Genomic DNA, 11,932 nt, shown 5'->3' on the forward strand with positions numbered 1-11,932 from the left:
TACACTTGACTAGGCCCTATTGTGTTCCATTATAAGACAAATTCAAACAGAAGTTGAGCAAAGAACGACCAGGGCTGGCATGCTAGGAAAGTGCCATCTGACCAACACGCACGTGAGCTGAATGAAATGGCAAGTGTCATGGCTCTAATGTCGCTTTCGAACTGACAATGTGTTATATCTCCAGCAGTATCCTATTAGGACCAGAAATCTCGGGACGTAAGGAATGCTTGCTCAAGAACATTTAATTAAATTTTTAGAAATATGGAGGAATATGTGCTATCACAACCCAAGTTTCTAAATTTAAAGAAACGCGAAGAAATATATACTTCGATGGGGAGAGCTGAAAATGTGTGACCCAACCGGGACTCGAACCCGGGATTTCCTGCTTACATGGCAGACGCCCTATCCATCTGAGCCACCGAAAACACAGATGAATATCGCGACTGCAGGGACTTGCATGCTTCCCGTGAGACCCCCATGAATGTGGGTCGCACGCTTCCCGTGAGACCCCATGAATGTGGGTCGAGTTATTCGTCCTCGGTGACTCAGATGGATAGAGCGTCTGCCATGTAAGCAATAGATCCCGGATTCGAGTCCTGGTCGGGCCACACATTTTCAGCTGTCGCCATCGAGGTATGTCGACAACACCTGTCAGCAGCTGAGGATTTCAATCAATTATCTTTTATTCTAGAGAAGCTGCACGGTCGTCAATTGTATCCGTTCCTTCGAGAACAGTTAATATCTTCATATGAATATGCACTACCGCAAAATTATTATCGATTGTAATTAGACCGGGTCTGCGCGAACGCGATCCCGACTATCAAAAATTATGCACCCGAGTTACCCACATTAGGGGTAATCGCAGGGGTCAGTCCAACCGAAGTGCAATAGAAGAGCCTCGTCCTGGTGGAACCGCCTTCGTGATCACGGTATCCCCTGTGCCAGGTAAGTATGCCTACAACGGTAGAAACCCCGTACTTTGTCTCAGACAGTAGACATTATACGAATCAAGTGCGTATCTAAGTTTACATTACATGTGATCTACCCCACGACACACATAACATGAAACAAGAGAGAACTGCATTCACATTATTAAGAAACTACTCTATGGTGTTCCAAACGGACAGTCGGCTCCATAACACAAAAATAGAAATGTGGGACCGCCAAGTTGAGTCGAATTGGACCACCAAACTTTGTGTGCCGACGGTAGATGTCACCCTTAACGCACAGCCTGCGTATGCGCTGTGAAATCCCCCCCCCCCCGCCCCTTTCTTTCCATCAACGAACGAAACACGTTTTTGATCTCTCTCTCTCGTAAGCTCTAAGGCCTAGCGCTCGTTTCCCTAGACCAGGGCCGCACAAACACGGAAAACTGCACGCGTGCAAAGCGAGGTGCAGCGAGTGCCTGCACAGTGCATCGGTTCAACTCGGCATACTTCGTCTCAACTCGGCTTGCTAGGTGCGGCCGACGCTGTGCGCTGCCGAATGCGCTGCCAGGCGGCTTAGTCAACACTGGAATACGTAAGCGCAAGACAATTACCGGAATAGTGGAACCATAAAAAAAAGGAAAATTGCCGAAAGTCAATTTAAACCGGAATGGGAACTCTCCTACTTTTTTGTGCGTTGTGACGATAAAGCCAAATGTCTAATCTGCGGTACACTAATTACGTGTGTCAGAATATCGTCTATTGAAAGGCACTAGAGCAAATTGCATTGAGAAAAGCATAGTGATATAACAGGGAATGCCAGAGAGGAAGAATTACGGAAGTTGCAAACTCTTGCAGAAGAGAATTCTGTATCTACAAACGAGGTTTGCTGCAAGTACTTTAGCATGTAATTTTGGTTAAAGATCATGCGAAACGAAATAACGTTTGTTTAGATTCCTCAGTTTTCGTTTTCGCATAAATTATTTCTAACATATCTTTTTTTCTCTACTTTAGGGTGAAGAAGATGAGGGGTGTTGCGAAAGGACTCTCAGAGCTAGTTACAAAGTTGCTCTACGTTTAGCAAGAGCTGGGAGGCCATTTATGGACGGGCCATTAATAAAAAACATTATGTTGGACATAGTAGAGACAATGAATCCCACATTAGCTCCCGCGTACAGCAGAATACCACTTTTCAGAATGACAATACATCGGAGAATCAACGACGTTGCTAAGAATTTGCATGAACAACTGGCAGCCAAAACTGAAAACTTCCTAGCGTACTCCATCGCACTTGATGAGTCCACGGATATTAACGACACGGCTCAGTTAGCAATATTTTTGCGTGGCGTGGACGACGACCTACATGTAACGGAAGAGCTCCTGGATATGATTTCGTTGAAGGACACTGTTACAGGGGCGGATATTTTAGCAGCTGTAGAAATGGCAGCTGAAGGAATAGGACTCGCTTGGGAAAAGCTGTTTTCCGTAACCACAGACGGGGCACCAGCAATGTGCGGTAAAGCAAAAGGGTTTATTGGCCTACTGCGGAAAAAACTTAACATGCCGAATTTACCTTCCGTTCAGTGTTTTGCACACCAAAAGGCTCTTTGTGCGAAAGATGTGATGATGGTAGTGGTGCGTATCGTGAACTACATTCGTTCTCATGGACTCACTCATCGTCAATTCAAAGAATTTTTGATTTCCTTTGAAGAGGAGTATCCGGATATTCCCTACCACGGTGAGGTGCGCTAGCTGAGCAAAGGGAAAGTGATTTCCCGAATTTTTCGACTACGCCACACTGTGGCTCAGTTTTTGGAGAGCAAAGGACGTCCGGAGCCACTTTTTCATGACCCTGAATGGGTAGCTGATTTAGGATTTTTAGCAGACATTATGGGTCTCCTAAATGATTTAAGTCTGAAACTCCAAAAAGAAAACAATCTCAGCAACGATATTATCAGCAAAATAAACGCTTTCCAGTATAAACTGCAGCTCCTCAAAAACAACCTTTCAGACAAAAATACACAACACTTTCCTGAACTAGGTAAGCGAGATATAAATTGTACCTTTGTTAAAACAGCCCGATTTTTATAACCGCTCTAATCAAAACGGTCCTATGTTTTTGTTTGACAGCATCTGTGCAGGAAGGAGAGCGCTTTGAAAAATACGTCGAGGTGCTACAATCCCTTGAAAATGCGTTTAACGACCGATTCCAGGTAATGTGCCGGTATATGACATACAGCTAAATAAAGGAGATTGCGTTACACATGCAAGTGTAACATTACATTAAAACCAATAGTGCACATTACATGTTTATTAAAATCTATCGCATTTTAGTACTTCGAAACAACGGCTTACATTACTTTCATTTATTAACACTGGCTTTGTTATTGTTTCAGGAAATTACCTACCTGCAGCCAATTCTCGATGTTTTTGTGAAACCTTTTTCGATGGATATTGAAAGTGCGCCTTCAGATTTACATTTCGAACTAATTGATTTGCAAAGCGATGTTCACCGAAAGGATGTGTGTTACAATACAAAAGGTTTGCTCCAATTCTACCAGAATTTGCCGAAGGAAGAATTTCCCAAGTTACACAGAGAAGCAGCGAAGATTATTTCTATGTTTGGTTCCACTTGTGTATGTGAAAAGTATTTTTTCTGTTTTGTCTTGTACAAAAACTAGATTGCGTGCGAGTATTTCTAATTGTAATTTAAAAAATTCTCTCAGAATTGCAGTCAGCCAATCTCTTGTTCCAGATCTTAGTAGCATAATTGCAAATAAAATAAAGTGCACATAGGAAGATACATTTGTGTAGAAACCAAATTTAAAATTGTTACCATTACAGCTATTATATAAATCTCTTTTGTACCGGTACACCAAACTAAGCTCTCCACCTAGTGTACATCAGTATTTGGCAGTGACGAAGACAACAGGGTAAAAGCTTTGAAACAGGTCGAGACAGGCGGCGCGAGCGACACAAGCTAAGGAAGTGAGAGGCAGCACATTTTATCCAAAACTTACAAATGAAAACATTATCATGTAGTGTTGCTTAAGGCTTTGCTGACAGGCTACTTGCAGAAATAGTTCTTGGGTAAAACGTCCCACGCTATTTCATCGGCGTAGCTTCAGGTGCGATGAACACACTGCTGAGCTCTGACAACGGAATGTCATCTTTGGCAGAATAAATGCAAGCAAATGAGTTAATTTGAACACAAAAATTATTTGAATGCCAGAAGAAGTTGAATATATCATATCATATATCAGGAACGAAGTTAATTTTTTATGTGGTATCACAAATATTGCCCCCCACAAATTAAGTTTCGATTATGATTAAACCGGGTCTGCGCGAACGCAGTCCCGACTACCAAAAATTATGCACCCGAGTTACCCACATTAGGGGTAATCGCAGGGGTCAGCCCAACCGAAGTGCAATGGAAGAGCCTCGTCCTGGAGGAACCGCCTTCATGATCACGGTATCCCCTGTGCCAGGTAAGTATGCCTTTGGCCGGAAAAACTCGCTGCTTTATCTCGTACTGTGCGCATCATACGAAGCGAGCGCTTATCATTGTTCACATTTCCTGTGATCTGTCCCACCATACACACTACCTGTAGCGGAAGAGAACAAAATTGGCCATCCCATGATATTGATCTATTGCATACTCGAACATGCAGTCTGCCTACATTTGACAGGTACAGTATTCTGGGAGTGCCAACTTCAGTCTAATTGGACCAACGAACTCAGAGTGCCGGCGGTAGATGTCACTCAAATAGTGGATCTTCCGCATGCGCTGTCTGTCCCCTTCCCTGACCCCACCAAGCAGTAAACAAGCCACAACATGTATTGTGATTCAACACAATATATGTTGTGGCCGCATAACCCGTCGCTTGGCTGATTAATTGTAACAAATCCACGTGTAAGAGCAAGAATTCACAACAGCAAATGAAGTAGGTGTTTTAAGACGTTGCAAACTCGAGAAGCAAGACCACAATATTTTGCAAATACAAATCTGCAGAATACATGGGACATATAAAACTACCAGCATATACAACTAATAGTGTCATGTGAGGTATGTGAACAAATGTGGATCCGTATTATTTCGATATTTAGCATCATGCCTCAGCTCGGTGACATTTCTCTTAACCGTGTATCTTATGTAAACTAATGTTAAAACAATCGCTCCTTTGCAAGTGTAAATAATTTCGAGTCAAAAATTCCTGTAACCAACATAAGAGGTTAACATGTCATAGTTTTTCAGAAAGAAAAAGCCATAAAATCCCATCGAAGAAAGTACGTAACGTGCTGAAATGTGTTTCTGCAAAAACGTAACTTTAAAAACGGTAAAGGCGGAATTCCTCCCTACTTGAAGTTGTTAATTAGAACATACATTGTCTGTGGGGCAGGTATCACAAAGGTTTGATTGTCACATCTTTTAGCAACTGCCTTTCGTTAACGGGTTTATTTCTACAAGAGAATTTTGAGTAGTAGGCCTACACTACACAATGCGAGAAAGGGGGAAAATATGAACAGTGATCCAAGGACGTGTGAAATCGTAAATTTTTCTCAGCCGCACACACTGATTCTGAAGACAAGATCACTCTAAATGAAGCTTCATTTTTGATGAGCTACAACATTTTACGACCTTTTGTACAACTCTTGCAGACGACACTGTTCTCGATATATTTAGTTACAACAGAAAATTAAGGAAATTGTTTGGGGAGATCACAACACAAGCTAAGACTCATAACTTAACTAGCAACTGGTTTAATTTACTGTTAACGTATAAGCTCTATGCAGTTTGCCTGCATACCGACGGATTGATTTTATTTGTTTCAGGTATAGATTAATAGCGTTAAAAGTGCAATTACTTCGTGTAAACCTGCTGGTAGTAATCGTCACAAGTGGTTTACATATTCATAATGAAATATAGCATTGAATTATGGCCCTCAGGACGGAAATAAGAGAACAAATGAAACTTAAGCAACTCGTTTTGGGTCAACAGAAGTGTCCGGTTCCACCCGTCTTCTTTGACCCATGATGTAATAGCAAAACAATTTGAAATATTAGTTTTCAGTTCCTCTGTCAGCTTGTGTGCTTCATAAACTTGAGCTTCTACTGTGTCAGCCTTTTACTGTTCAGAATTAAATGGCAAAACTGAAGGAGTGTATTCTAAATTGGTAATGTCAATTTACAAAGATAACCGCATCAGAAATTTCCATATACTGAAAAGTTAAAATAATTTATTGCCGATTTATATCTATACAATCATCCAAGAGGTGTAAAAGGTTATTGTTGCTTTGTTTGTTTACCAAAGCTGTTTTTGCTGCTGTTCTAAACTCGTTTTCTGCTGTGTCTTTGTGATATTTGGTCCCATATTTCTAGCAACCTGCTCATGATAGATTTGTGTTACACATTAGAGCTAACATACAACACTTTCCTTGCTAAAAAACATCTGTGAGGCAGAACTTTTGAAATACAACTTCTCAGAGTTAGACAATCTGCAGTAGAGGCGGTGGAAGCAAAAAGGGCACATGGGCATACCTGTATACTCCATTGGTTTATGTCACCCGCCATACTTTCATCTCTAATCCCAGCAATTTCTGTTTCAATCAATTAACTCTTTGACATTAGGACAGCAGTCTGATGAAATCAATGCATAGTTGATTACTGCTGCATGATGATGTTATGTAATCTACAGTAACTTTTAATTTTAAATATAATGCTTTGCTATATACAGGCAAACAATATGTTACTGCTTTAAATAATGCAATACAAGCTAAAATATTGGAATGCATGCAGGGCTGTTGGCAGAAGGATTTTTATGGTACATGCGGGAGCATTTAAATGAAAATTACCAAGAAGAGTTATTCAGTAATTTTTGGTTAAATGAGCCTAAAAAATTCAAGATACAATGCAAACTAATTTATGATATTTAATGAATCAAAAACTATTGCTCTAAATGCTGCAAGGATTCTGAAATACCTGGGCTTGTGGGTTATGTCTGCAAAGCACAGAAATCAAAGTTTGTCAGAAATTTTTATTAACATTACTTAAGTCCAGTGTTATGAGAGTGCACAGTAGTCAGGAGAAAATTGTTCTAAATAAATCTTTTGTGGAGAGAAGAGGTACTCATACTAACAGGCCATCTAAGTTCAGTCATAATGTTTGGGAACTGGTGATAAATCACGTGCTGTGGATACCTCACAAAAGAGTTGTTACTGACAAATTAAATCTAGCTATTAGCATTTTCATTACCCAGATTTAAATGTTAAAACACTTTAACACAGTGAGGATTTTTAAGGGTCAGTCTGGGAAACCTCTAACCATACTGTGAAATATTGCACATACTTCTTCAAACTGTTTACATAGAAATGTCGAGTCTCAAACCGAAACCCTAAAAGTGATGTAGGTGACTATTTTACATGATGTGAAACAAAACTTGCAAGTATTCCTGCTTATAGCTGCAGAGTTGAATATTTACTTCACAAGAAAAAGTTTCACCAATACTTTGAAATGAAAATTGCTCTATATTTTTGCATCATTACAGGATCACCAGCTTTTGTCATTGTGTATCTGAGTATTTTCAGATACGATGCTTAATGTATAATCAGTTTTGACGCTTTCAGTTGCCTGTGGGTATTAGGTAAGTTAGTGAGAGGATCAATAAACATATCAAAGGCACTGTCAATGTTGTCATAGTCACTAAAATTTTCCCACTTAACTTTTGATAACTTGGCCCTTAAATATATGTAATATGTGTACCATTCTGAACTACTTGTTGTTTTACATAACAATAAACACTTTCAATAGTCATCCATTGGGCTAGATGTTTTGATAACATACTTGTAAACACTTCAAAAAACACACAACAGTTTGAGTTTTACGACTAACTGTTAGGGTCTTCACATTTAGTATTGGCAGTCAGCCTCAATCAACAGTTTTAGACCGAATGAGATGGTGCAGTTGTTAACACACTGGACTCACACTAAGAAGGATGATGATTCAAATCGACATCTGGGCATCTTGATTCAGATTTTCTGCAATTTCCCTAAATAACTCCAGACAAATGCCAGGATGTTTCCTCAGAAAGGGCATGGCTGATATCCCCTTCCTTGAATTAGTCAGGGCGTGTGCCCTATCTCTAATGACCTCACTGTCAACTGGACGTTAAACCCTCATCTCACTTCATTCAATAGTTTTAGACGTCAGCTTTAACCCAGTCTTCTGGTTTTCCTAAAATCTAGTCACAGTTGGCCTACCACTGACCATCTTATTATTTGCGTTTCACTCTTGTGTGCATTGGTGTCTCTGCTATAAACATTGGAAGTGCCTAGCTGGAAACTGTAGGTGAATTTAACTGTTATAAAAATACATTGTTGTACCTGAGAGGGGTGATGTCACAGACCTGATTAGTTGTGGCACTTGCAAATCTTCACATTTACATGCAGTTGAGTAATTTTCAAAATACAGACATTCTTTTCCACCTTGTGCACTTTACGCTAACCATGATTTTTGCAACATCAACATACAATTTTCTATTGCTAATGCAACAAGAGGCCCAAAAACTTGTCTATATTACCACATAGTGTTACTGAAAGATTCTTAAGGTTAATTAATCCTGTAAGAGTGTAGAACTGAGCAAGAGGTGATAGTTGAGCGTTTTGCACAGCATTTCTTATGACATCCTGCAAGAACAAAATGTCCATGAGAGAGCAGCTACTGTGTTAAATCCTGCTGCAAATATAACCACAGGTTGCTCAATGTGTTAAGGAAAACTGTGGCATAATCCCAAAAGTTGTCAAATTATTTGCAATAGCAGTATGTCACTTGACATAGAGGCAAACACACTACTGAAACTTTTTACTAACTGATGCAGTTTTTTCTCATGACTTCCGATTTGTTGGCTGCGCCCAGTCTGATGAAAGCATTACTACAGCCTTCATTCCAAAGACAATGTAGGGGAAACTACAGATGCTGTGACAATGGAAATTGCTCCAGTCCTAGATTTTAGCCAATAAACCTACAAAACTGAGGCCACTTTTTTGTTTCTCTCTTCAGAAGCATGTATGTTCCTGTCAGCACGTTTAGTAACATTAATTTTAGTAACAATATTGGAATGCTGACTTAATAAAACCTGTATCAGATGCTAAATAACTATTGTTCTGAATGATTTGTAGAAACTTTATACATCAGTAAGCATTTCCCAGAGTGACTGCACAAGACAATTTCAAATGATCTGTGTCCTTCAATGACATTATAAAATATTTACCCAGATGTCCCCATGAACCATGGACCTTGCCGTTGGTGGGGAGGCTTGCGTGCCTCAGCGATACAGATGGCCGTACCGTAGGTGCAACCACAACGGAGGGGTATCTGTTGAGAGGCCAGACAAACATGTGGTTCCTGAAGAGGGGCAGCAGCCTTTTCAGTAGTTGCAGGGGCAACAGTCTGGATGATTGACTGATCTGGCCTTGTAACATTAACCAAAACGGCCTTGCTGTGCTGGTACTGCGAACGGCTGAAAGCAAGGGGAAACTACAGCCGTAATTTTTCCCGAGGACATGCAGCTCTACTGTATGATTAAATGATGATGGCGTCCTCTTGGGTAAAATATTCCGGAGGTAAAATAGTCCCCCATTCGGATCTCCGGGCGGGGACTACTCAAGAGGACGTCGTTATCAGGAGAAAGAAAACTGGCGTTCTACGGATCGGAGCGTGGAATGTCAGATCACTTAATCGGGCAGGTAGGTTAGAAAATTTGAAAAGGGAAATGGATAGGTTAAAGTTAGATATAGTGGGAATTAGTGAAGTTCGGTGGCAGGAGGAACAAGACTTTTGGTCAGGTGATTACAGGGTTATAAATACAAAATCAAATAGGGGTAATGCAGGAGTAGGTTTAATAATGAATAAAAAAATAGGAGTGCGGGTTAGCTACTACAAACAGCATAGTGAACGCATTATTGTGGCCAAGATAGACACAAAGCCCATGCCTACTACAGTAGTACAAGTTTATATGCCAACTAGCTCTGCAGATGATGAAGAAATAGATGAAATGTATGACGAGATAAAAGAAATTATTCAGGTAGTGAAGGGAGACGAAAATTTAATAGTCATGGGTGACTGGAATTCGTCAGTAGGAAAAGGGAGAGAAGGAAACATAGTAGGTGAATATGGATTGGGGGGAAGGAATGAAAGAGGAAGCCGCCTTGTAGAATTTTGCACAGAGCATAACTTAATCATAGCTAACACTTGGTTCAAGAATCATGAAAGGAGGCTGTATACATGGAAGAAGCCAGGAGATACTGACAGGTTTCAGATTGATTATATAATGGTAAGACAGAGATTTAGGAACCAGGTTTTAAATTGTAAGACATTTCCTGGGGCAGATGTGGATTCTGACCACAATCTATTGGTTATAAACTGCAGATTGAAACTGAAGAAACTGCAAAAAGGTGGGAATTTAAGGAGATGGGACCTGGATAAACTGAAAGAACCAGAGGTTGTAGAGAGTTTCAGGGAGAGCATAAGGGAACAATTGACAGGAATGGGGGAAAGAAATACAGTAGAAGAAGAATGGGTAGCTCTGAGGGATGAAGTGGTGAAGGCAGCAGACGATCAAGTAGGTAAAAAGACGAGGGCTAATAGAAATCCTTGGGTAACAGAAGAAATATTGAATTTAATTGATGAAAGGAGAAAATATAAAAATGCAGTAAATGAAGCAGGCAAAAAGGAATACAAACGTCTCAAAAATGAAATCGACAGGAAGTGCAAAATGGCTAAGCAGGGATGGCTAGAGGACAAATGTAAGGATGTAGAGGCTTGTCTCACTAGGGGTAAGATAGATACTGCCTACAGGAAAATTAAAGAGACCTTTGGAGAGAAGAGAACCACTTGTATGAATATCAAGAGCTCAGATGGCAATCCAGTTCTAAGCAAAGAAGGGAAGGCAGAAAGGTGGAAGGAGTATATAGAGGGTTTATACAAGGGCGATGTACTTGAGGACAATATTATGGAAATGGAAGAGGATGTAGATGAAGATGAAATGGGAGATAAGATACTGCGTGAAGAGTTCGACAGAGCACTGAAAGACCTGAGTCGAAACAAGGCCCCGGGAGTAGACAACATTCCACTAGAACTACTGATGGCCTCGGGAGAGCCAGTCATGACAAAACTCTACCATCTGGTGAGCACGATGTATGAGACAGGCGAAATACCCTCAGACTTCAAGAAGAATATAATAATTCCAATCCCAAAGAAAGCAGGTGTTGACAGATGTGAAAATTACCGAACTATCAGTTTAATAAGTCACAGCTGCAAAATACTAACGCGAATTCTTTACAGACGAATGGAAAAACTGGTAGAAGCCGACCTCGGGGAAGATCAGTTTGGATTCCGTAGAAATGTTGGAACACATGAGGCAATACTGACCTTACGACTTATCTTGGAAGAAAGATTAAGAAAAGGCAAACCTACGTTTCTAGCATTTGTAGACTTAGAGAAAGCTTTTGACAATGTTGACTGGAATACTCTCTTTCAAATTCTGAAGGTGGCAGGGGTAAAATACAGGGAGCGAAAGGCTATTTACAATTTGTACAGAAACCAGATGGCAGTTATAAGAGTCGAGGGGCATGAAAGGGAAGCAGTGGTTGGGAAAGGAGTGAGACAGGGTTGTAGCCTCTCCCCGATGTTATTCAATCTGTATATTGAGCAAGCAGTAAAGGAAACAAAAGAAAAATTCGGAGTAGGTATTAAAATTCATGGAGAAGAAGTAAAAACTTTGAGGTTCGCCGATGACATTGTAATTCTGTCAGAGACAGCAAAGGACTTGGAAGAGCAGTTGAACGGAATGGACAGTGTCTTGAAAGGAGGATATAAGATGAACATCAACAAAAGCAAAACGAGGATAATGGAATGTAGTCGAATTAAGTCGGGTGATGCTGAGGGAATTAGATTAGGAAATGAGACACTTAAAGTAGTAAAGGAGTTTTGCTATTTAGGGAGTAAAATAA

The 11,932-nt window shown here is 40.4% G+C and overlaps 2 non-coding genes across 2 annotated transcripts; both read right to left on the reverse strand.

Annotated features, from left to right (window-relative positions):
• Nucleotides 1–790: 790 nt before the first annotated feature.
• LOC126210765 (U1 spliceosomal RNA) lies at nucleotides 791–953 on the reverse strand. The gene has a single exon (XR_007540746.1). It is a non-coding gene; the product is annotated as a U1 spliceosomal RNA (small nuclear RNA).
• A 3,306-nt stretch (nucleotides 954–4,259) lies between these two features.
• LOC126210756 (U1 spliceosomal RNA) lies at nucleotides 4,260–4,422 on the reverse strand. The gene has a single exon (XR_007540738.1). It is a non-coding gene; the product is annotated as a U1 spliceosomal RNA (small nuclear RNA).
• Between the last annotated feature and the right edge of the window lie 7,510 nt (nucleotides 4,423–11,932).

Source organism: Schistocerca nitens, chromosome 10 (genome assembly GCF_023898315.1).
Source record: "Schistocerca nitens isolate TAMUIC-IGC-003100 chromosome 10, iqSchNite1.1, whole genome shotgun sequence".
NCBI classification, from domain to species: domain Eukaryota; kingdom Metazoa; phylum Arthropoda; class Insecta; order Orthoptera; family Acrididae; genus Schistocerca; species Schistocerca nitens.